This window comes from Lissotriton vulgaris, chromosome 11 (genome assembly GCF_964263255.1).
Source record: "Lissotriton vulgaris chromosome 11, aLisVul1.2, whole genome shotgun sequence".
Taxonomy (NCBI): domain Eukaryota; kingdom Metazoa; phylum Chordata; class Amphibia; order Caudata; family Salamandridae; genus Lissotriton; species Lissotriton vulgaris.
In genome coordinates this window covers 431,311,117-431,334,318 of record NC_141699.1, presented here as the reverse complement: position 1 = coordinate 431,334,318, position 23,202 = coordinate 431,311,117, and the positions used below count along the sequence as shown (strand labels likewise).

General features: G+C 46.8%; 1 pseudogene; it reads right to left on the bottom strand.

Annotated features, from left to right (window-relative positions):
* Positions 1–19,771: 19,771 nt before the first annotated feature.
* On the bottom strand, positions 19,772–21,081 carry LOC147679954 (zinc finger BED domain-containing protein 6-like; annotated as a pseudogene).
* Positions 21,082–23,202: the final 2,121 nt, after the last annotated feature.

Below are 23,202 nucleotides of genomic sequence, written 5' to 3'. Positions count from 1 at the left end.
TATTTGTACTGACCTGGCAAAATCGTTCTCCGTAAGCTTTAGGCTGTAGAATGGCAGGGTCAGTTGCAGGCCCAGTTGCAGGTCCAGTTGCAGCAGGTCAGCTGGGCAGCTAAAGCTTGTTGAGTCCCTCTAACTCAGAACAGGAAGTTAGTTAACTACCCCTTGGACTCACTAGGTAGCATGGAATGAAGGGAGAAGGTCCAGTATTCCTCTCACAGAGAAGGCCAGGCCTCAAGCAGCAGAGTGGTTCTCTTGGGAACAAGGCAGCCCTCATGCAGCAGGGCTGTTCTCTTGGAACAAGGCATGCCTCAAAGAGCTGGACAGTCCTCTGGTAGCAGCAGAACAGTCCTCTGAGGAACAAGGCAGGCCTTGGGTTTCTCCATCAAACTTAGTCAAACCCTCTCTTTCTCAGGTGGTCTGATCTACCGCCCACCCGGCAATGCCGTGAAATTCCTTGGCTCCCTTAACGACGCACTCGGACACTTCCTGCTCCGCTACCCTCATTTCACCCTCCTGGGCGATTTTAACCTGCATCTTGAAATACCCAATAACCCCTCCACCAGTAATTTTCAGCAGACACTGGATATCTTCAATCTGCAACAAAGCGTCAAGTTATCCACTCACTCCATTGGTCACACCCTCGATGGTGTTTGCTCCAATTTCCCGTCTATCTCCACTTTGTCTCCCGTTCCCCAAATTTGGACTGATCACAGTCTGATCCCTTTCCATATCCTCATCGATCCCCCTCCGAAATGTAAAAAATCAACTCGCCAACATATTTTCCCTATCAACTGGAAAACTGTCCAGAAAAATCTTACTTCCCATCCCCTGTCCTCTATCAATGCCCCCTCTCACTCTGTAAACATCGATCAAGATGCAATCTCCATCAACAACTGGCTCTCTCAAGAAATCTCCAAACGATGCCCACCTAACAAAAAAGACAACACCAAAAAAAATAAGAAAATTAAAGCCCCCTGGTATACGCCTGACCTAATAGCTGCACACCTACTCTGCAGGAGAGCAGAACGTAAATGGCGTAGATCCTACGACAATGACGATCGTAAAAACTACATTCTACAGAGAAAAAATTATCTCTCAATCATCAAATCAGCAAAAAGAATTTACTATGTTAACGCCATCAAAGAGGCTAATCAAAAACAACAAACCCTCTTTTCCATAGTAAAATCCTTCACTAAACCAAAAGCACTCCAACCAGAAATCCCCCCTTCCCAAGAACTGTGCTACAAGATCTCCGACTATTTTGAAGATAAAATCAGCTCTATCCACAAAAACTTTCCCCCTCCCCCTCCGGTGTACTCAATCTCGGAGCTAGACCAATCTCGCCCGACCGCTATCAGTCTCAATCACTTCACCCCGGTGACCCTGACTCAGACCAGAGAAGCGATCCTTTCATGCAATTCTGGCTCACCCTCTGATCCTTGTCCCCCCAAGATCCTCCACACCATCATTGATGAAATCAACCCCATCATCAACGAAATAGTCAACCTCTCCCTCAAAACTGGCTCTGTCCCTCTCACTTGGAAAAAGGGTGTGGTCAAACCGCTTATGAAAAAGGCAAACAAACCCCCCTCTGATTTAACCAACCTTCGTCCCATCACCCTGCTACCTGCGCTGGGCAAAATAACAGAACAATTAGTCCATAAGGAGCTCAAGTCCTTCCTTGATGCCCACAACCTACTTCACCCCCAGCAATCCGGCTTCCGGTCCAAACATTCTACCGAGACCGCCCTGATCGAGCTGACTGATACCATCAAAGGTCTCCAAGATCAAAGGAAGAAGGCCATCCTGACCCTTCTTGATCTCACGGCGGGCTTCGATACTATTTCTCACTCCATTCTGCTAAACAGGCTTGTGGACATCGGCATAACTAACTCGGCCCTTGCCTGGATCAGTTCATTCCTCAGTGACAGATCTCAAACCGTTTCACTAGGCCCTTTTCAATCGAAAGAGAAAAAGATCTTTTGTGGAGTTCCTCAGGGCTCCATTCTCAGTCCCCTCCTTTTCAATATATATCTCATCCCCCTGCTTACTCTTATAGAATCGTTCGGCATAACTGTCACGTCTTATGCTGACGATACTCAGCTTGTCATCCCCCTCGACGACAACTCAAACACGGCCGAACTTAACCTCAAGCACTGTCTCACAGCGGTCTTTCAATGGATGGACGCCAACCATCTCCGCTGCAACGCCAATAAAACGGAGATCTTGCCCATTGGAAAGAATGCCTCTTTCTGCCCAGCCCAGTGGTGGCCTGACAACTCTGCTGCTCCACCTCAGACAGTCTCATCGGCCAGAAACCTCGGAGTTATTTTCGACTCCGACCTCTCTTTCGATACCCACGTCGCAACTGTAGCAGGTAAATGCTTCGGCATTATTAAATCCCTACGAAAGTTCTTTGATTTTCTCCCGCTCGACTCGAGAAAGACCGTTGCGGTAGCCCTCATACTCTCTCGAGTGGACTACTGTAATGGCCTCCTGGCAGGGACAAAAATATCTACCCGTCTGAAACTTCAAAGTGTCCTGCACTCTGCTGCACGGCTTGTCCTCAAACTCCCACGCAAATCTTCTATTTCCGCTGCCCTTAAATCCTTGCATTGGCTCCCCTTGCACAAGAGAATACTCTTTAAAATTCTCATTGTAGCCTTCCGAGCCTTCACCAAATCTGGCCCAGTTTACTTGTCAAGACGCTTCCCTCACTACACCCCGGGTCGCTGTCTCAGATCTTCACAAGAAAACCTCATGACCCCCTCCAAATTCAACCTGAAGACCAAGGGTGGAAAAACACTCAGTTTCCTTGCTATTAGAGCCTGGAACAACATGCCAAGGCATCTCAGACTTCAGACGCAGGAGAAGCCATTTAGGAAGCTCCTCAAAACGTGGATCTTTAGTCTCTCCGACGACTGGACTAAAGCAGCCATCTAGCCCACCACGACCCTCCCGTCGTTCTGGTCCCAGGCTTTACAGCGCCAAGATGCTCCCTTGGGAGCGAACGTTTGCGCTCTAGAAATATCCATCCAATATCCAAGCAGGACAGTCCTAGGGGGGACAAGTGAGGCCTCAAGCAGCGTGGCAGTCCTCAGGAGAACAAGGCAACCTTTCTTCTGTAATGTCCACAGATCTGGGAGTGTACTGAAGAGTGGATCAGGAGGTTTAATATTTATACCTGCTGCCAGACTTTGAAGTGGGGAGGTTCCCTATACTACCACCCTCCTCTGGTTATTGAATGTACTTCTCTTCCTCTGTCAAGCACTACGAAGTCCGGGGTGATGGAAGCCTAGTGTCAGCTTTCTTTGTGTGTGCAGAAGGCAAGACCTTTGAAATGTAAGTGGGGCTGGGTACAACTCCATCCCAACCATCCCAGCAGGATGGCCTTTTTGTCTCATGGTGTAGGAAGAACACACAAACCCCAACAGCAGAGACATTCACAGGCATGTGACCCAGGACACTAGCAGAAGGCACATATGGTTAGGACAAGAAAATGGTAACTTTCTAAATGGGTCGTTTTCATATTTGTGACTTAAAATCCGAACATACTTTTACAGAGGATTTTAAATTAGAATTAATTTGATAGTACACTGCATGTCGCTACCTGCTTCCAATCCAAAAATAACTTGTATTAAATATAATAAGGTGGCTCTATGTTATCAGTGAGATAGGCCTTACAATAGTGAAAAACGAACTTAGGGGCCGATTATGATTGCGGATAATCCGCATCCTCAGGGCCGGCGGAAGCCACCGCCGGCCCGGAGGATGCGGATTATCCGCTGAGGACTGGAAAAAGACCCCCCGCCAGATTAGGATGGCTGGGGGATCTATTTTCCGTCCGCCGCTTTCCGCCGCGGTCGCCTTCCGACAGCTGCGGAAAAGCTCTAACATGACTGGCGGTGTCTATCAGACACCACCAGCCATATTAGGATAGCGGCGGTCCTATGCCTTTCCACGGCGGCATTTCCGCCGTGGAAAGGCATACGGTGTTGTCTTCGGGGGCCCGTTGCGGGCCCCCAGGGGCGAAGGGGGGTTGGGGGGTGCACATGGGGGGTACCTATGGTACCCCCCTGCCTTTGCGTGCACGAAGCGGCAGGCTTCGTGCATGCAAAGGTAAACATGCATTTTTTTAACATTGCGGCGTGTGCTGCTTCAAGCAGCACCGCCGTAATGTTAAAAATACAGGATGTGACCGCCAGGGTGGCGGTCACATCCTAATTAGCACGGAGGGACTGCCGCTGCCCATGCGGACGGTCCCTCCTCCTCTGGGGTGGCGGACGGACGCCATCCTTATAGGCCCCATAGTTTTTCACTAACAGGACATGTAAAATGTAAGAAGACATGCCCTACTTTTTAAATACAATGCATCCTGTCCTATGAGCCTTTTGGGCCTACATTAGAGGTGACATTTAGGTATTAAAATGAAAGGTTTTGAACTGGCATAATGTTCATTTTGCAAGGCCGAAATGGCAGTATAAAACTGACTGGAGGCTACATTGTCAGATCTGGGACATGTTTTAAATGGCTACTTCAGTGGGTAACACAATGAGTGCCGCAGGCCCACTAGTGGCATTTAATTTACAGGCCTTGGGTACTAGTGAGTTATAAGTAAATGAAATTTGCTAGATCAGGTGTAGGCCATTTTTACCATGTTTTTGGGAGAGAGAGCAAGCACTTTACCACTGGTGAGTGCGGAGGAAGTGCACAGAGTCCTAATGACAAAAAAATGGGTTCAGCAACAGAAGGCGAACATTGGTGGAGACCGTGCAAAAAGGACCAGTTCCAACAACAGGCATTTAACAAACATTTCAGGTTGATTTTTTTCCCAACTCGACTGTTCATGTATTTTTTTAACACAAAGTTACAAATCTGAATGCATGGTTGATTTCTGTCTGGTGTTTCCCCACCTACCTGATGTACGGCATGCAGAAACTCTGCGTGGTAGAGGTTGTAATATATAAAAAAAACATATAAATAAAAATAAATTACATTAGATTGTCATCATTTGGCAGCTGATGGTTATCCCACCGCACCAAACGGGCATTGTGGTGACACTGACAAAAAGTAGCCTTCCTTCTTATGTTGTGGGTATTTTATGCAATCAAAAGTGCCTCGACTTGGTTAATTTATGGAATAATCTGCATTTTAATGGCACTGTTATAAGGTGTACTTTTCATGGTCTATTGTTGTCATCCTGGGCATTGTGCAGATTTAGGCAATGCAGAATTATACTAATGTATCTATTCTTGGCACAAAGAGGGCAGCCTATGGATTATTGTTGCCATTGCAAGCATAGGGAAGCAAGACCAGCCATGCACCCTGATGGGAAAGTAGTGTAAGGTGGACAGTTTTTCAGCTAGCATATGATGATAATATCTGTCTTGTCCTCCTACTTCCACACCCTCCACCTCATACGTAAGACCTTCAAATGGATCCACCTCAAACACAGAAAGACTGTCACTTATGCCCTGGTCATCAGCAGACTCAACTACGGCAACACACTCTACACCAGAATAAACAAAAGCCTCACCCACAAGCTACAGAACATCCAGACCGCCGCCGCAAGACTGGTCCTCGACCTGCCAAGACACTGCCACATCTCCCAGAACCTGTGCACACTCCACTGGCTCCCCATCAAAGCTAGAGTCACCTTCAAGATGCTCACCCACGCCCACAAGGCCCTCCACGACAACGGACCAGCATACCTGAACAGCTGATTCAAATTCCACTCACCCCAGAGGACCCTACAATCAGCCCAGCTCTCCTACGCTGTGGTCCTCCGCACCAGAAAGACCAGATCTTGAGGCCGCTCCTTCTCCTTCCTCCCGGCCCGACCCTGGAATGCCCTTCCGCTCCACCTCAGACAGATAACATCGCTACCCATTTTTCACAAGAAACCTCAAAACCTGGCTCTTCGACAGATGGACTGGAGCCTGCTAACCCCCCCCAACCCCGTCAGCACTTTGAGGCTCTTATGGCTGAGTAGTCGCACTTAACAAACGCCTGATTGATTGATTGATTGATTGATTGATTGATTGATTGATTGATTGATCTCTGATATTTCAATCTGATACAAGTTCATATGAGAAAGATTCTATCTATTTGGGGCAGTAATTTACTTGAGAACTTGTTGAGAATGACAAGCTGGTATTTGGAACAAGCAAGGTGGATTTACTGAAAATAAAAGGTTGGTATGAAAGGGGAACACTAAAGGTATAGCGAGAGATACCTTATTTACCGCTTAGTTATAGTAAATGTGCTGTACATATTTGAACTAAAAGAGATGGAGTATTCCATCCCAGAGGTAAAATAAGGCCCAAAGCCTAAGGATCGTATTTCATATTTTGCCCACTTTCTTCGACCTGAGGATACAGGTAACAATTTTCTAGGAGAACCAGGCAAGTGAGGACATAGGCACAATAAGTGTATCACATCCTCTGACTTGCAGCCACATAATATGCAGCATCTTCATTTAATGCCCTCGTGCTTTCCATTGTTCTCTGTATCTATTTATACTCTACAATAAAAATCTGGATCTGAGACTCTAACATGTCATTCTACTACCTAATGGAGTCAGAAAATAGAGCTGTGTTTTAATGTTGTTAAATGAGAATGCCACAGCAAATTGGGCATCGGCCGCTTTTTCTCTAAACTTAAAAATGATGATATTTGTTACTATTCCGGACAGCTACTACAACGGCCTCTGACTAAATCAGACTCCCAAAGGATGGTATCTGTGTGCAGTGTGCAACAAAACATTTCAAGAGTGTCCCATCAGTAATTAAAGAAAAGCATTTAAGGGTGAATTTGCATCTGCAACAAGCCCGGGGATGTAATTTAGCAATTTGAAAATGACAGGTATGCATTTACAAGGAGCCATGGAAAGAACAAATTCAGATTGCCAGCAAGGATCAGTGCCCCACACAGTAACAATAATGCACGTCTAGCAGCTAAAACCTTTAATGCTGGAGGTGGCATGCGTGTGTGTGGGGCGGAGGGGCATTGAATGTAATCCTTCCATTCTACAAGTACCAGTCATAGATGTTGTCAAGGGCACATACCTTTTGCCTAGTATGTGTTATGAAAGCTGTCAATCAGCACCCAGATCTTCATAGGTTTTAACTCTCTCAATGGTCCTATACTTTTCTAAAGACCTCTAGCTAATATTTTGTATTTTCGTACGGCTATTTCCTAGCACCTCAGCTTATTGTTACTTCCAATAAGGAAAATAAATCATCAGTGGATCCTCTTCTTTGGTACAGACGATTCATCTGTGGAACTCCTTGCCCGCCAAGATATGGAATATGCAGGAGTAACTTAAATTCATGAAGGAAGTAAAAACTTGCATATTCTTGAGACAGATTTTGAGATAAGTCCCAGATAACTGGGGGGCATATTACCAACAGCTAGCGATATTTATCGCTAAATGGGCTTAGTGAGGTTTTTTTTTATCGCCAAGCATGGCCGGATATTATCGCAGAGATAACTTGCTATTAGCAATCTCTAAAGCGATAAAATATCCAGCGAGAGTGGCGAAATGCCTCAATATCGCTGAGAATACAGCGCTATTCATGCATTAAGGCCAATAGGGTCTTAGCCATAATATCCACCTCCCATTGGATATAATGGCTAAGAACTGGTCTGAGCAGGTGTTAGCTTTTGGAGATATTCGCGCTTAGCGCAAATATTTCCATCGCTACGCCTGCGTTGATAATAGGCGATAGTGATGTTAGCCGCTAACAGGTTGGGTACGCCCTCTTTGCATGTCATTAGTAAGTATGGGCGAATTTTGCGAATCTGGCGTTCGCGAATTTAGCGAATTTGCGAACTCGCAATCCGCAAAATCCACGAATTTCCCCGAATTTGCAGATTTTTTTTTTTTGTGTTTGCACGTGTTTCTGCCAGTTCGCAAGGATTTGGTAGTAGTTCGCAATTGCAAACTTACTTGTCGGCTCGCAACGGTCACGACTATGTTGTTTCTACGTCTGGTTCATCATCACAGCCTCCCAGCACCCTCTGTTTCACCACTGCCACCCTCTCTTTGACCCATGCCACCTTCTGTTACATCAATGCCACCCTCTGGTTCATCATCACTGTAGAAGATGGGGGGGAAAAGCAAGCACACCTGCCCTGCCCCAACTGACAATAATGAATTAGGGGCTAATTAATGTGTCACTGAATTTGAAGTTCCAGCCTGGCACCTGCTTGTCTGCTCCCTTAGCTGTAAATCAGGACCTTTGTGGCATACAGTTAAGGTCAAAGCAGGGTCACACAATTGTTGCAAGCAGGCAACAGAATTCTGAAGGGCCCCCTCAGGAAGCACAACAGGGAATCGTTACAAATCATGAGATTGACCTTTTGCACCTGCTCATTTGTTTTGCTTTTGCAGAAATCGTTTTTCGGTAATTTCGCGCTATTTGCGAGGCTCGGCGTCGTGCGAAACTGACCGCGGAAGCCGCCAATTAGTGCAAATGAGCTTTATATTTTTTTGCAGCGTGTTTTTTCGCGAGTTTTTTTGCAGTATTCGCGAGCCGCTTGCAGCGCAACACGCAAATTTACCCCAAGGTCGAGTACGGGCGCCGCCATTTTGTTTGCGTGACGTATTTCCGTTTCCGCCCGCTATGTATAATCTCGCGAGGTAAGCGCATTGCGAGTACAAGTTCTCACGAGATCGCGAGGAAAATTGCGTGCGAACTTACTTTCGCGCTCGTGAACGGGCGGCCATCTTGTTTTTCATTCATTTCCTGTGTCTGGGCATGGTGTTTATCCTCTTGCTATCTTTGGCATCCTTTGCTTGTTTTCAGTTTTTTTTCTAACGATTTTGCTTCTTATCTATCCCTCTCTTTTCCTAGCTGTATATTTTTGTCTTTTCTACTATTTTTGTTTACTTTTAAACTACTTTTTAAACTCTTTTCTTTTCTTCTTCCCTATCCTATTCCTTCTCAATTTTCTACTTCCTACCTTACCTGCCCAGACCATGGTGAAGCCAGGCGCCGTGAAGCTGCCCAGGCACTTGAGGGACGCAGCGGCGGCGGGGAGGAGGAGTCCTGGACCCCGTGCCAGGACAGCATGCGGGCGATTGAGGGGGGAGCAGGTGACACGACGTGAAATCTTCAGCCCGGAGGAAGTGGGCGCGCTGGTCTACTTCGTCTATTTCTATTTTGTGGTCTCATTGGCCTGAGTAACAATTATGTATGAGTGTACTTTACAGAACTGCGTAATGCTAGACACTAGGGGGCAGATTACATTTACAAGCCCCTTGCGCCACGTTTACGTTGCCTTGCGTGACGCAACAGCGGCGTAAACGTGGCGCATCCCTGCGAGTCATTTACAGCGTGACGCATCTAGGAAGATGCGTCACGTTATAAAGCCATGGGCCTGCGCCACAATGGGTGCGTTCCTAGTACGCAGGGTGGGCGGTCCTGCGGCTGTGCGCCTCGCAAAAGTGCCTGCGTGAAATCTACAAGATTTAATGCAGGCACTTCTGCGACGCTGCTACGTCAATTCAATTCCTTATGCCTGCTTGCAGCAGGCGTAAGGACTGACACAGCATGTTAAGTATTGGGTGGCCCTGAGCATTACTGGAGTTGCATTGCGTTGGCGACGTGACTCCAGCGATGCGCCGCTCTTACGTGACGAGATGCGTCACGCAAGTGCCTACCCTTGCGCCAGGGCGCGCCGCATTGTAAATGAGGCGCATCTGCCGTGTCGGAAGGGTAGTTTTGCGTGACGCATTTGATCTGGCGCATCTCTGGAGATGCGCCAGAACGCGTAAGTAAGTATGCCCCTAAGGGGCAGAATTGCAATTACCATTGCATCCCTGCAAAGTAGCAGGGATGCGCCAGTAATTGTGCGGCCCGCTACCACCACCAAACATGGTGCGCCGTATTTGCAATGCGGCGCACCATGGGCCCAAAACGTCACTGAAGCTTTACTGCTGGAGTTGCGTCACAACGATGGCGCAGCTCCAGCAATGCTCTGGGGTACCCTATTTCCCCAATGCTGGGTCAGGCTGTACGTCTGCTTCAAGCAGGGGCAGGGTTTGTGTGACGCATCATTGTCCTAAAGGTGACTGATTGAAATTTTGTAGATTTCCCTCAGCCACTTTTAGGATGTGTTCCAGAGCAGGAATGCCCTCCCTTGCGCCGGAACGCCCCCTGATGGCGCAGGGCTTTATAACGGGATGCATCCCCCAAATGCGTCACGTTGTTATAATATTATACGCCGCACCATGGCGCCTCTTTTGTTTAGCTGCTGCGTCACAAAAGTCACGCAAGAACGGAGCAAAAGAGTCGCAAGTGGCTTAAATCTGCCCCTTCCTTTGTACCCCTGACAATAAGAAAAATAGTGGCGGTGGATTGATAGTTTGACTATTTAAATGACTGGTTATGTAGCAGGCAACTGTTAGTGTTGTCACTGATCTGACTGAAATCACAATGGAGTTTGTCTGTCACTTTGCGTCTTGCCTGCGGACTGCTGCCTGCCAGTCCTAGGTGAACCTTTCAGTACTTTGTTTAGTGAGTTACGTGACTTTCGAAGTCGCAGGTCCGCAAATCAATGAAAACTAACCCTAATCTATATATTTTCGCGGAAATATTTTGTTATTGTTTTGAAATGTTTGATTTGGTTGACATTGACAAGCAACAATCATCCATGTTTTCTGTTCTTTCTTTCATGTAGTACGTCAGCTCCCCCCAGGGGCGAGGGGACACAGGAGCAGCAGGCGGCGGATGCTGTTGAACAGGACCAGGATCGGGCAGGCGAGGGCTCCTTTGCTGGCCCCAGTAAGTTTTCATTTTAGACTAGTACCTATTTTTCCTAGCGTTCCTCATTTGATTTTTTCAAAATCGTCTTTGATCTTCTTGTAGACTGTATCTAAATTCTTATCCTGCCTCTACTATGACTCCCTGTGGTATTACTAGATTATTCTTATTAGTCTGTCTGTGTAGCTAACTAAGATTGCACGGTTGGCGAAACTCCCATTCTAGTCAGCAATAGCTCTATCAACTTAGTGCAGTGCAGTCCTCTGGGATTGTCCATAATGTCTTTTGAAGTGTTCTATCTGCTTTGAAAATTCCCAACTATAAAATGTGAATGACCACCAAGAAAGAATAAGATACTACCTTTTGGTTTGGATAGGAGGACAATCCATACCACTACTGTTGAGGGGACAATTCTTCTGCAGAAACAGAACTATGGGCAATAAATAGTGCATTGCTTATCAATTATAATAGGCGCTGTTAGAGTTTCCACATGCCTCTGTGATAACAGACTTTGAACCCCCAATGTCCTTACTGACTGACTACATAGTGTGGCACAGTCATTTACCTCCCGAATTCATCAATGATTGATCCCCAATCATCATTATCCAACGTAGCTCAAGAGTACGGACTCAGAGTCAGAGTCAAGAAGTGTCAGAGGCACGGACTCATGGTTGCAAAAATTGCAAACACCTTTCGCTCAGTCACTCTAGTCTGGACCAAAAAACACAGAGTCTATTTAAGTTTAAAAGCTTTATTAAAAGTAAACACATTTATTAAAATGAAGTCATAATAAAAAACTAAACGTTTAACTGAGAATGGAAAAGTGGTTAGTGCTGATGATTAATTGAAGACATTTCTTGTGGTCGAGCCGAGCTCTCACCTTGTTTCAACTTGATCTTGTTGTTAGAAGTCCATCTTCTGTCTGTGTGGAGAAAAATGGTGCGTGTTAAAAAGCCAGCCTTCATCAGTTGTGCCAAAAAGTGCAGCAAGACAACACCCTTCCCTGGAAAAAGGGACATTTTTTTTACTTTAGAGTACACAGTCACAAATTACATTGTTTTCACGTGTCTTCATTCCTAGACCAAATACTAGTGAGTGGTTTATTCTAACATTCTTAAATGTACTTTGTAGGTGGAACATCTGGTGGCGGGGCCAACGCGGAGGTGGTGGTGCTCGACACGGAGGCGGAGGGCAATTCTTCAGGGGAGGAGGCGGCGGTTCCAGTGCCGGCTGTGAGAGTTGAGACGGTGGTGGTTGCGGGCAGAGGTAAGCTCTTATATATTCCTTACTTATTGAGATTGAAGACGTGGCTGGGAAGGAAAGAATATGAGATGCATGGCTGGGTGAATGATGAAGCAATGATTGGTGGAAGGACAACAGCCTGGGTGGGTGACACAGAAACTGTATGTGTCCATATACCTGGATCATGCTACTATCTGACTCTTAGATAGCATATGTGTATCTAGAGCAGGGGTACTCGTAGTACGGCCCGCGGGCCGGTGGCGGCCCGGCAAGCCTTCCTTGGCGGTGCGCAGACCTTGCAGACAATCACTGCTCCCCGGCCCCCACAGAGCAGAGTGGAGATGCAGGGCCACAAAGAGGTGAAATAGAACAAAGCCGCTGCTCTGTGGGGCCGGGCAAGCAGTGATTGTCAGCATGGAGATGCAGGGGCGCTACAACAAACAAAGCCTCAATAATATGTTAATGGTCTTTTAAAGACCTGTTAAGTACTTTGGTGTGGCTGTCTGTGTGTGCGCGTTGAGGAAGCTGTCTCAGCCCGGGCTGAAGGCTGACACAGACAGACACACACACAGTGAGATGACAGACGGGGAGGGAGAGGGAGGGCAGGAGGGAGAGAGAGATGGAGAGGGAGGGCAGGAGGGAGAGAGATGTATGTAAATGCTGGGTCTGGTGGCTCAATGGATGAAGGCATCTGCTGCAGGGACCTGTGTGCAACCTCATGGTCACAAGTTTTCGTTTTGCTTTAGCCCCGCCCCCTCTGACTCCGCCCCCACCAGTGCGGCCCTCGGCCACAAACTACACTGTAAATTTAGCCCCTGAGAGAAAGTTTGTGAGTACCCATGATCTAGAGAGAGTAGACGGTCAGTGGATGAACTAAGTGTAACTTTGAAGAGCATGTAACACTGCACCCGCACGTCCGTTCCAGTGTAGGAAAGGCAAGGAAAAGAAGTTGTAATTTTGTCCAAATACTACCATCAATAGTAGCAGTAGTTTGTATTGCAAGCACAGCATAGATCCGGTTATTACGGTGGCCACTCCCTACCTCTCTTAATAAGTTTAGTAGTAGTCAGTCATTCATGTGTGGATGTATCACTGGTCACTCAATAAAAAGCAAAGCACCTAAAGTCATCCCATATGTAAGCAAAAACATCCCATGTGAAGTGATAGATAATCAGATTATTTATCTTCTTCATTTTTCCATTTCTAGTACTCATTTGCACTGCAGGGTGAAAGTTAAATTAATTAAGCAGTAGCCCTTGTAACAGAGTATTCTCAGTGCCACCCGTAATAGAAAAGTAAGAGCTTCACCACCTGCATGTACTGGACCGGTACAGTAACGCAAGTCTAGGTCACTCATCATGGCATGCGTCTCTTTTTCTCGGGTGCAAGTTCACTGCGCTGGCATTATGCCGGCTTGCAGAAGATAACGTACCAATTTTCCTAAACAAGAGACAAGAAGAAGAATAAGACTGGTGTACTTTCATAGTCGACTCCAATGGAAGTCCATGGTGCTCGTAGAATTTGTTCCTTAAACTCCCACTAATGTTAGAGTAAGGATGAAGAAGTGGGAGGTTAGATAGATACTGGCCTCAATAGTTATGTAATGTGCTTGCAAGTTGCTAGTTGTACTGCAACACAAATTTCTGCTGAATGATTGAGTTAATCTTAAAGAGCATTGTTTACAGACTATGTCTTTCTTTCTTCATATAGATGCTCCTTTCAAACAAACAAGGAGGAAGGAGCTGGCTAGAGCGGCCTGGCAACGGAGGATCGCTGCCACTGTTGCAGAATATCGGCGGCTGGTGGCCCCGGAGGACGACGAAAGTGTGCAATCGACCACAACAACAGCGTCGTCTGCATCGGCCTCCGTGCCCCCATGGGCTGCCACCCAGCACAGTGCTCCAGCCAGACTGAGCCGGGCTGCCAAAGCCAAACGCCAACGCCGAGCAGCAAGGACAACAGCTGCCTCTCACAGCCATTCTAACTGCAAGGCACGCCTGCGCCGCAGTACCCTGAGGGTGTCCCGCCTTCAGCAGGAGCTCCACCACTTTACAAACGTGTTGGAGGGGCTCCGCGTAGAGCACGCCTTGCTCCGCCAAGAGTATGATGCCCTGGCCCAAAAAGTAAACAGCATCCACCCATAGTGTCCCTTGCCCCTTTTTTAGAGACTTTTGGGGGGTGGGAATCAGGAGTTGGGTTTGGGACTTTTAAAGGACAACCGTTGGGGTTAGGGAGGGTCTTGCGGGAGATTATTTTGTTAGGGATACAAATATACTTTTTCAAACTTTATCTGAGCATACCTGTTTTTTACTGCTTGCCTGGTGGGTGGAGGTTTAACAGTAACTTTGTTTTCCTGAAAGTTTAGTTCCATTTTCTTCCTTTAAGTGTAAATGCCCAAATGTTTTCAACACTAAGTGCCTCTCACAGAGTAAGTGAAGTGAATTCAAGAGTCCTAGGACTTTAGTAGTACTACCGTCAGTCTCTCGTCTCTCCTAATACTCCATTTTACTCCCTCCCACCAAACGCTTATCTTACCTGTAATCTGTGTTTGAAAGTAGGGCTAGACCCAGGGCTGGCTCCACGGGAAACAGCGAATAAGGTTGGCAATCCTGAGCGGATAAAATTTCCTCATAGCGGTGGTACTAGTGGTGTGACACAGTGGCAGTTGCATGCCTATGAAAAAAAAGAAAATGAAATCTGGTTTGTCCTCCTGAGCAATACAACGGTACAATAGAGAATATAGCTGGTGACAGTACACTAGAACAGTGCCACATTGTAGCCTAACAAATGGTAAAGTATAACTACTAATTCGGTTGAAGTTCTTTGACATTAGCCATGGGTCTTTGTCAAGCAGAGTAAGAATATATCCTCGGATTTCTTCACCAGCCTGTTGCTATCACCTTATCCTCTCCAGCAAGTGTGTGGATTTATTGCTGTAATTTAGTCACACATCAATCAAAACCACACAGCCCGGGGGAAGAGGGTTAGGGTTTGAAAAATTGATGGGTACAGGGTTTTTGGGAAAGGTTTTGGGAGACAAGAAAAAATAGCACAGCATGGACAAACAATTGTGAACATAAACAAATCTTTGGGTACAAACCTATCCATCAATCTTTGAAAGTGCATGCACTACTGCATGCATGTCAGTGAAAAGTAAGTAGTACTTTCGACAACTGTGGAAGAAAGAATGCGACAGTACAGGGCGTGTGTGGAAATATTGATAACTATATTCAACATAAGGTCTCTGTTGCCAGATACCTGAGAGCCTTGCTGGTCACTATAAATCCATTCACAACACTCAATGGGGTTGGTCTGGAAGGTATAGTAGATAGAAAAGGAGAAATTGCTCTTTTTCTAGGTGTCCCCTCACTCACCAGGGTTGCCCCTTGGTGACATGCTTCATCATTGGGGCCATCCCAGTCCTCTACGGGCTGGGGCGTGCTGCGACTTGCGAATTACGTAGGAGCAGTTACAAATTACTATGTGTGGTGCAGATGTGATAGTGGACAAAGTGATGTGTTAAGGGATCAATTTAGAAGCAGAGAGAGATCCGAGAAATGCAGTCACAGTCATAGAAAGAAACAATGGATACTGTAACTGTATGTTGTTGTAGTTGTCCTGTTAAAATTGATAAGTAAGTTGCATACAGAAAAAAATTCCTCTTATTAGCGGCACTCCTCCATTCCATCTGACGCTTCGTCCATCAATGTTGGTCACCAGAAGACACCCTGTCCACTGCCTGCCTGGCGGATGCTGAATTGCGGCTCGCTAAGGTGAAGCCTGACTCCATCCTTTTTTCCCCATTGCACAGACTGAAACCCGGCCTGTAATTATTCAACGAAAAACAGGAAGTGATATCATATTACAACACCACTGATAAATAAATATAAGGTATGTAGGCCGTGGAGTGCAAAAAGTCACACTTTGATTTTCCTAGTAGACAGTACAATATTTTTGAAAGTGCGTACTCTGTCTGAGTCACCTTTTGAAGGATAACTAAGTATGGGCAAATTAATGTAGCGGATCTTTCCCCTCAAGCTAGGTATACTGTAAACTGTGTTTTAGAACAAAATTAGATCTTCCCAGCAGTGCTCCCACCCAGACCCTTACTAAAGCCAGTCGCAAAAATGTAGAAGACCCCAATCAAATCTCAAAAAACGAGGCCTAGCAGAAAGCTGGTGACAAAACGTACTTTGAAAGTAAAAGTAGGCCCAAATACCCCCTTATCCACCGTGGATTGTATTCAAACCACTTGCAAGCAACCAAGTAAAAGTATCCATAGCCAGCATCGCTCCAAGACTCGAAAACCCCCCCACCCAAACACATGCAATAGAAATACTGCTAACCCTAACGAACCCTAAGTTAAGAATAGTGGCAAAGGCTTTCTTTAACTATGCCAAATCCCCCCTTTCCCACCATGGATTTTCTTCAAATGACTTGCAACCAAAATTACACATTCTCACAAGTGCTCTAAGACCCCAGAACCTAGTTGCAAAAATCTAGAACACCCGAAACACATGCAATCCTGCTGCTAGGGCTAACCCTAACGAACCATAAGTTACAAAAAGTGCCAAAAGGCTTTTCCGCGTCGATTTTGTCCCAACCACTTCTATCCTGTATTAGACCTTCCCAGGAATGCCCCAAGACCCGCCAACCCACCCGCCAAAAAGCATAACACCCCCAAACAGGCCAAAAGCAAAATCTCTTACTTACAATATTTCTCGGCCTTCGGTCCAAACGCGCTGTGTAGCTAGGCCATAAGTCCGGTTTACCACCACGGATTTCCTGAAAAGCAAATGCAATCAAGATTAGAGTGTCCCAGCAGTGCTCACAGACCCCGAAACTCACCCACAAACACCAGGAAGCTCCCCAAACAGGTCCCCGAAAACACTACATTGAGCAAAATGTCAGAAATAGCAAAAAAAATCGCCGTGGATTTTGTCCCGACCACTTCTATCCGGTATTAGACCTTCCCAGGAATGCCCCAAGACCCGCCAACCAACCCGCCAAAAAGCATAACACCCCCAAACAGGCTAAAAGCAAAATCTCATACTTACAATATTTCTCGGCCTTCGGTCCAAACGCGCTGTGTAGCTAGGCCATAAGTCCGGTTTACCACCACGGATTTCCTGAAAAGCAAATGCAATCAAGATTAGAGTGTCCCAGCAGTGCTCACAGACCCCGAAACTCACCCACAAACAGCCGGAACCCCCTCAAAGAGCACCTCAAAGGCAAGCAAGTCAGCAAAAACACCAAAAAAATTTCCGCCTCGGATTTGGTCCAAACAACTTTTATCCGGTATTAGAGCTTCCCAGCAATGGCCCCAGAGCCGTCAACCCAGGAGAAAACGAGTAGAAGACCCCCAAACAGCTAAAGAGCAAAAGTACAAAAATGGGGACTTAGTCATTTTTTGGCAAATTTCCCAAATCACTCCGCGCGCGCTCTGCAGCTAGGCCCTAACTCCCCTCTGCCACCATGGATTTGCTTCTAACCTCTTGCTAAGTAAAGTATCCATAGCCAGCAGTGCTCCCAGACCCCGAAACCCACCCACAAACACCAGGAAGCCCCCCAAACAGGCCCCCGAAAACGCTACATTGAGCAAAATGTCAGAAATAGCAACAACAAAAAACGGCGTGGATTTTGTCCCAACCACTTCTATCCGGTATAAGACCTTCCCAGGAATGCCCCAAGACCCGCCAACCCACCCGCCAAAAAGCATAACACCCCCAAACTGGTCAAAAGCAAAATCTCATACTTACAATATTTCTCGGCCTTCGGTCCAAACGCGCTGTGTAGCTAGGCCATAAGTCCGGTTTACCACCACGGATTTCCTGAAAAGCAAATGCAATCAAGATTAGAGTGTCCCAGCAGTGCTCACAGACCCCGAAACTCACCCACAAACACCAGGAAGCCCCCCAAACAGTTCCCCGAAAACGCTACATTGAGCCAAATGTCAGATATAGCAAAAAAAAATTGGCGTGGATTTTGTCCCAACCACTTCTATCCGGTATTAGACCTTCCCAGGAATGCCCCAAGACCCGCCAACCCACCCGCCAAAAAACATAACACCCCCAAACAGGCCAAAAGCAAAATCTCATACTTACAATATTTCTCGGCCTTCGGTCCAAACGTGCTGTGTAGCTAGGCCATAAGTCCGGTTTACCACCACGGATTTCCTGAAAAGCAAATGCAATCAAGATTAGAGTGTCCCAGCAGTGCTCACAGACCCCGAAACTCACCCACAAACAGCCGGAACCCCCTCAAAGAGCACCTCAAAGGCAAGCAAGTCAGCAAAAACACCAAAAAATTTCCGCCTCGGATTTGGTCCAAACAACTTTTATCCGGTATTAGAGCTTCCCAGCAATGGCCCCAGAGCTGTCAACCCAGGAGAAAACGAGTAGAAGACCCCCAAACAGCTAAAGAGCAAAAGTACAAAAATGGGCACTTAGTCATTTTTTGGCAAATTTCCCAAATCACTCCGCGCGCACTCTGCAGCTAGGCCCTGACTCCCCCCTGCCACCATGGATTTGCTTCAAACCTCTTGCAAAGTAAAGTATCCATAGCTAGCAGTGCTCCCAGACCCCGAAACCCACCCACAAACACCAGGAAGCCCCCCAAACAGGCCCCCGAAAACACTACATTGAGCAAAATGTCAGAAATAGCAACAAAAAAAAACAGCGTGGATTTTGTCCCAACCACTTCTATCCGGTATAAGACCTTCCCAGGAATGCCCCAAGACCCGCCAACCCACCTGCCAAAAAGCATAACACCCCCAAACAGGCCAAAAGCAAAATCTCATACTTACAATATTTCTCGGCCTTCGGTCCAAACGCTCTAGATGCTAGGCCATAAGTCCGGTTTACCACCACGGATTTCCTGAAAAGCAAATGCAATCAAGATTAGAGTGTCCCAGCAGTGCTCACAGACCCCGAAACTCACCCACAAACACCAGGAAGCCCCCCAAACAGGTCCCCGAAAACGCTACATTGAGCAAAATGTCAGAAATAGCACAAAAAAATCGGCGTGGATTTTGTCCCAACCACTTCTCTCCGGTATTAGACCTTCCCAGGAATGCCCCAAGACCAGCCAACCCACCCGCCAAAAAGCATAACACCCCCAAACAGGCCAAAAGCAAAATCTCATACTTACAATATTTCTCGGCCTTCGGTCCAAACGCGCTGTGTAGCTAGGCCATAAGTCTGGTTTACCACCACGGATTTCCTGAAAAGCAAATGCAATCAAGATTAGAGTGTCCCAGCAGTGCTCACAGACCCTGAAACTCACCCACAAACAGCCGGAACCCCCTCAAAGAGCACCTCAAAGGCAAGCAAGTCAGCAAAAACACCAAAAAATTTCCGCCTCGGATTTGGGCCAAACCACTTTTATCCGGTATTAGAGCTTCCCAGCAATGGCCCCAGAGCCGTCAACTCACCTGCAAAGAGGTAGAACAACACCCCCACAAGTGCGGCGTCTTTCTTCATTGGGCCTAAACCAGCCCTCTGCTTTGATGGAAATAGGAGTCTGGAGGAGGAGGATAGAGGAGCATGTTCTTGTGAACTTGTGAACCTGAGGAATGCAGACTGCGGCACCTTCAAATCAATTAGCAAACAAGTGAAGACAGTTCTGCTGATGGGCTTGTTTTTGTGATTATGTGATTAAAGTTTGAATTATATTAACTGTGCACAACAAAGAAAGACAGACACACAGGAATAAAAGTGAATAAGGACAAAAAAGAAAGTTATTGATTCGTTGTCTCATTTTCAGGGCTCGGTATTACGGTCCATGAATAAGAATAAGGCTTCGTCATCAAACTCCGCGAATTCAGGCAGGGTGAGCTCAGTGTCACCTGACAGAGAAGAAATTCCCTCATCTATGTTGCTTTCCACCTCGTCTTCATACGGCGCGCTTTCTTGTACTCTGAAATCTAGTGGTATGAGGTGCTGATTCATCTTGATCATTGTTAACCTCTCCACATTTTTGGGCGAGAGGCGGCTCCATTTGGAAGTTACAATGCCACCAGCAGCACTGAAAACAAGTTCAGAAAACACACTTGCGAGTGGGCAAGACAAGTAGTTTAAAGCCAGGTTGGAGAGCTGTGGCCACAATTCTTTTTTCCCATGCCAATACGCCAATGGGTCAGCATTAACATAGACCTCTGTTGAGTCATTCAGATAGTCCTTCACCATCGACTCAAGGTTCTCCTCCAAGGTTCCTCCACTTTGCTTAGCTGTTGCTGTGACCTTTTGAGAACCAAACCCAAGCCGAGCTAGCCAATCCTCTTCAGCCTCCAATGTTACTGTTGTGTCTGGTGGTGCAGATGATCCGGTTGCCGGTCTCTTTAACGGCTGAGAGGTCACTTGTGCCGCAGCCACAGGTGCAGAAGTGGATTGTTGTGACTGGGGATGGCCTGCTGATGCTGATGTACTGCCTTTTCCTTCAATTTGCTGCCGTTCTCTTTCAAACCTCTTGGCTGAGGAGGCTAGCCACTGTTTGTACTTTGTAACATCTTCATCAGCAAAAGGAAAGAATGCTTGGCCTGCCAGCGCCTTTTTGTAGAGTGGATCCAGAATAGTAGCACAAATGTAATGCTGGTTTGAGTGGATCATTTTAAGACGTTCATCACTTTGTAGGTGCTCTAATAATTTCTCAGCCAGAACAAAAGGGTCTTGGTTTTCTTCATCTTTTTCAAACACAGAACACACCTCCTTCAGTTGGTGCTCCAGCATGTACAACAATGGGATAGCTTTTCCCAAATTACAGTCCTCCTTGCTGACTGCACGCATGAAGAACTCAAAAGGACGAAGCATGCGTGTCAGGCTTTTAACTATGTTCCATTGCGCCGCACCCATCCTCAGGTCCTCCTTCTGAGCTGTACCCTGTGTTAAGAAATAGTGATTGAGTACCGTATACTGCTCATACAGACGCTCAAGCATGTAGAAGGTTGAGTTCCAACGTGTTACCACCTCCTGGATGAGTGCTTTCACTGGCATTTGACGTTCATATATCAGGCTCCTCAGATGCTTCCGGCCTTAAAAGAATGGCTGAAATGGTTGCACATTTTTCGGCAGGTGTCCACTACTCTGTACGCTGCACTGTCTTTATCACTCAAGAATTTTTTGACAACCAGGTTTATACAGTGCGCCAAACACGGCACTCTGAAATAGTCACCCAGCTGCATGGCCTTAACTATATTGGCGCCATTGTCCGTGGAAACATAACCAACCTGGCGTTTTTTTGGGGACAGCCAGTCAAGGACCTTTGTGTTAAACACATCCAAAATGTTTTGTGCTGTGTGACGTTTCTCCAAACCAAACATGGCTAGTGTTGCATGTTTCCGAGCAGCTTTAAAAATAATGTCCGGGTCAACACCTGCGTTTAGCTGTGCTTTAACCCCTGAAAAAGAGACCCAGTGTGCAGTGATGCACATGTAATCAGCGCCTGCGCCACTGGTCCACATGTCTGTTGTCAGATGTATAGTGTGAACAGCACTCTTCTGCAAAGCTGCCCCAATCACCTCCAGAACATCTTCATGTAGTGCTGGAACCGCAACTCGGGCAAAATAGAACCGGCTAGGAACCTTCCATTTAGGGCAGAGCGCTGCCACTAATTCTAGAAAACCAACCCCTTCTACAAAAGAAAAAGGGAGAAGGTCCAGAGCTAGCATTTTAGCCAGCTTAGTGTTATACAGACGCGTCAGTGGGTGGTTGCGTTCATCTTGCGCTTCTGTAAACAACATCTTTTTAATGTTGCCCTGGACCAAGGATTTACGGGATGATGATGATGATATCTTCGACCCAGTTACGCTCGCTGATGAACTTTTTCACATTGGTGTCTCACTCTCTCCCACACTCTTAGTGTGGCTCACATGGGGTGTGCTGCTGACAGGGGTACTGGGTGTAAGTGAAGTGTTTGAATCGTCTTCTTCCTCCTCGTCATCATCAGATGAAAAATCAACGTTTTCATTACGTGCAATTCGGGCTTCCTTGATCGCGTCTAGGTGCGCAAACCATTGGACAGCGTGCGTTCTCCTAAGATGACCTCTCTGGCCTCAGGTACCATAGTTGGTACCAAACTTACCACGACTAACTCGAAGCTTACAAATCCTACAAATGGCTAGGTTTTCCTTTTTTGGGCAAACACTAAAAAAGTCCCAAACTGGAGACTTGAAATGTCTTTGGGGGCCGGAGGAGGCGGCGATACTGGTGGTGGTGGTCCTGCTGCTAATGCCAGATGAAGTGGAGGATGTGGATTGCCGAACTTCAGTACGTTTTGCACTTTCACCACCACTAATTGAGGTCGAGGTGGATGGAGGTCCCTTCTTGCGAGGAAGAAATATGGAAGCGGTAGGTGTTGGTGTAGTAGTTAACTCCAAATCCAATGATTGTTGTGTTTCCATTGCCTCCTCGTCGACATCATCATCACGCTTCTCGGGATAGGGTCAAAATGTCTCTTTGCTGCATGCCCGCTGGGGCTGCAGTGACCTTTATGATGACTGGCTCGTCGTCATCGTGAGAGGCTTCATCAGCAGCAGTATCTGTCACTTCTTGTTGAGCCTCATCACACTCCATAGCTATGAGTTTTTGGACGACCTTCCTTTTACGCTTAGGTATCTTTGTCAGATCATGGTGTGCCTCACTCTCAGACTGCCGTGATGATGGTTCCCAATCTTCATCCAGATTAAGATCATCAGAAGGAGGTGGGCTTGAAGAAGATGTAGACACCCCCCTTGATCTTTTCCTTGCTAGGGATGTGGAAGACAATGAATGATCATCAGGAGGAGTGGCTTCCTCAGATGATACCTCGGTTGATTGTCAATTTCCTGATGTGCCCCTACTTCGGGAGGAACAACTATTGTGGGCACTTGTGACCCTCCATGCACCTCTGCTTGTGCATCTCCTTGCGCTGCCTCTCCTTCCACATGTACTTGGGCTTGTACTTGCACATGGTGTTGTTGTTGCGGCTGTGGTTGTCCAACACTTGTCAGATGAGTTACAACAACCTGTGTTGATTCAGGAACATTGCTGCTACTTTCTTGCGATGAGCCAACATCACTGGTCGATGGTGATTGAAGAAGTACACTGACTGCCTCTGAAGCACTCAAGGGCTTTGACTTAAGTTGGCGCGGTGGTGGAGGCACTGAACCCAATGGAGCGGGGGTGCTGCTCCCAGCTTGGTCCCCAGCAGATCCTGC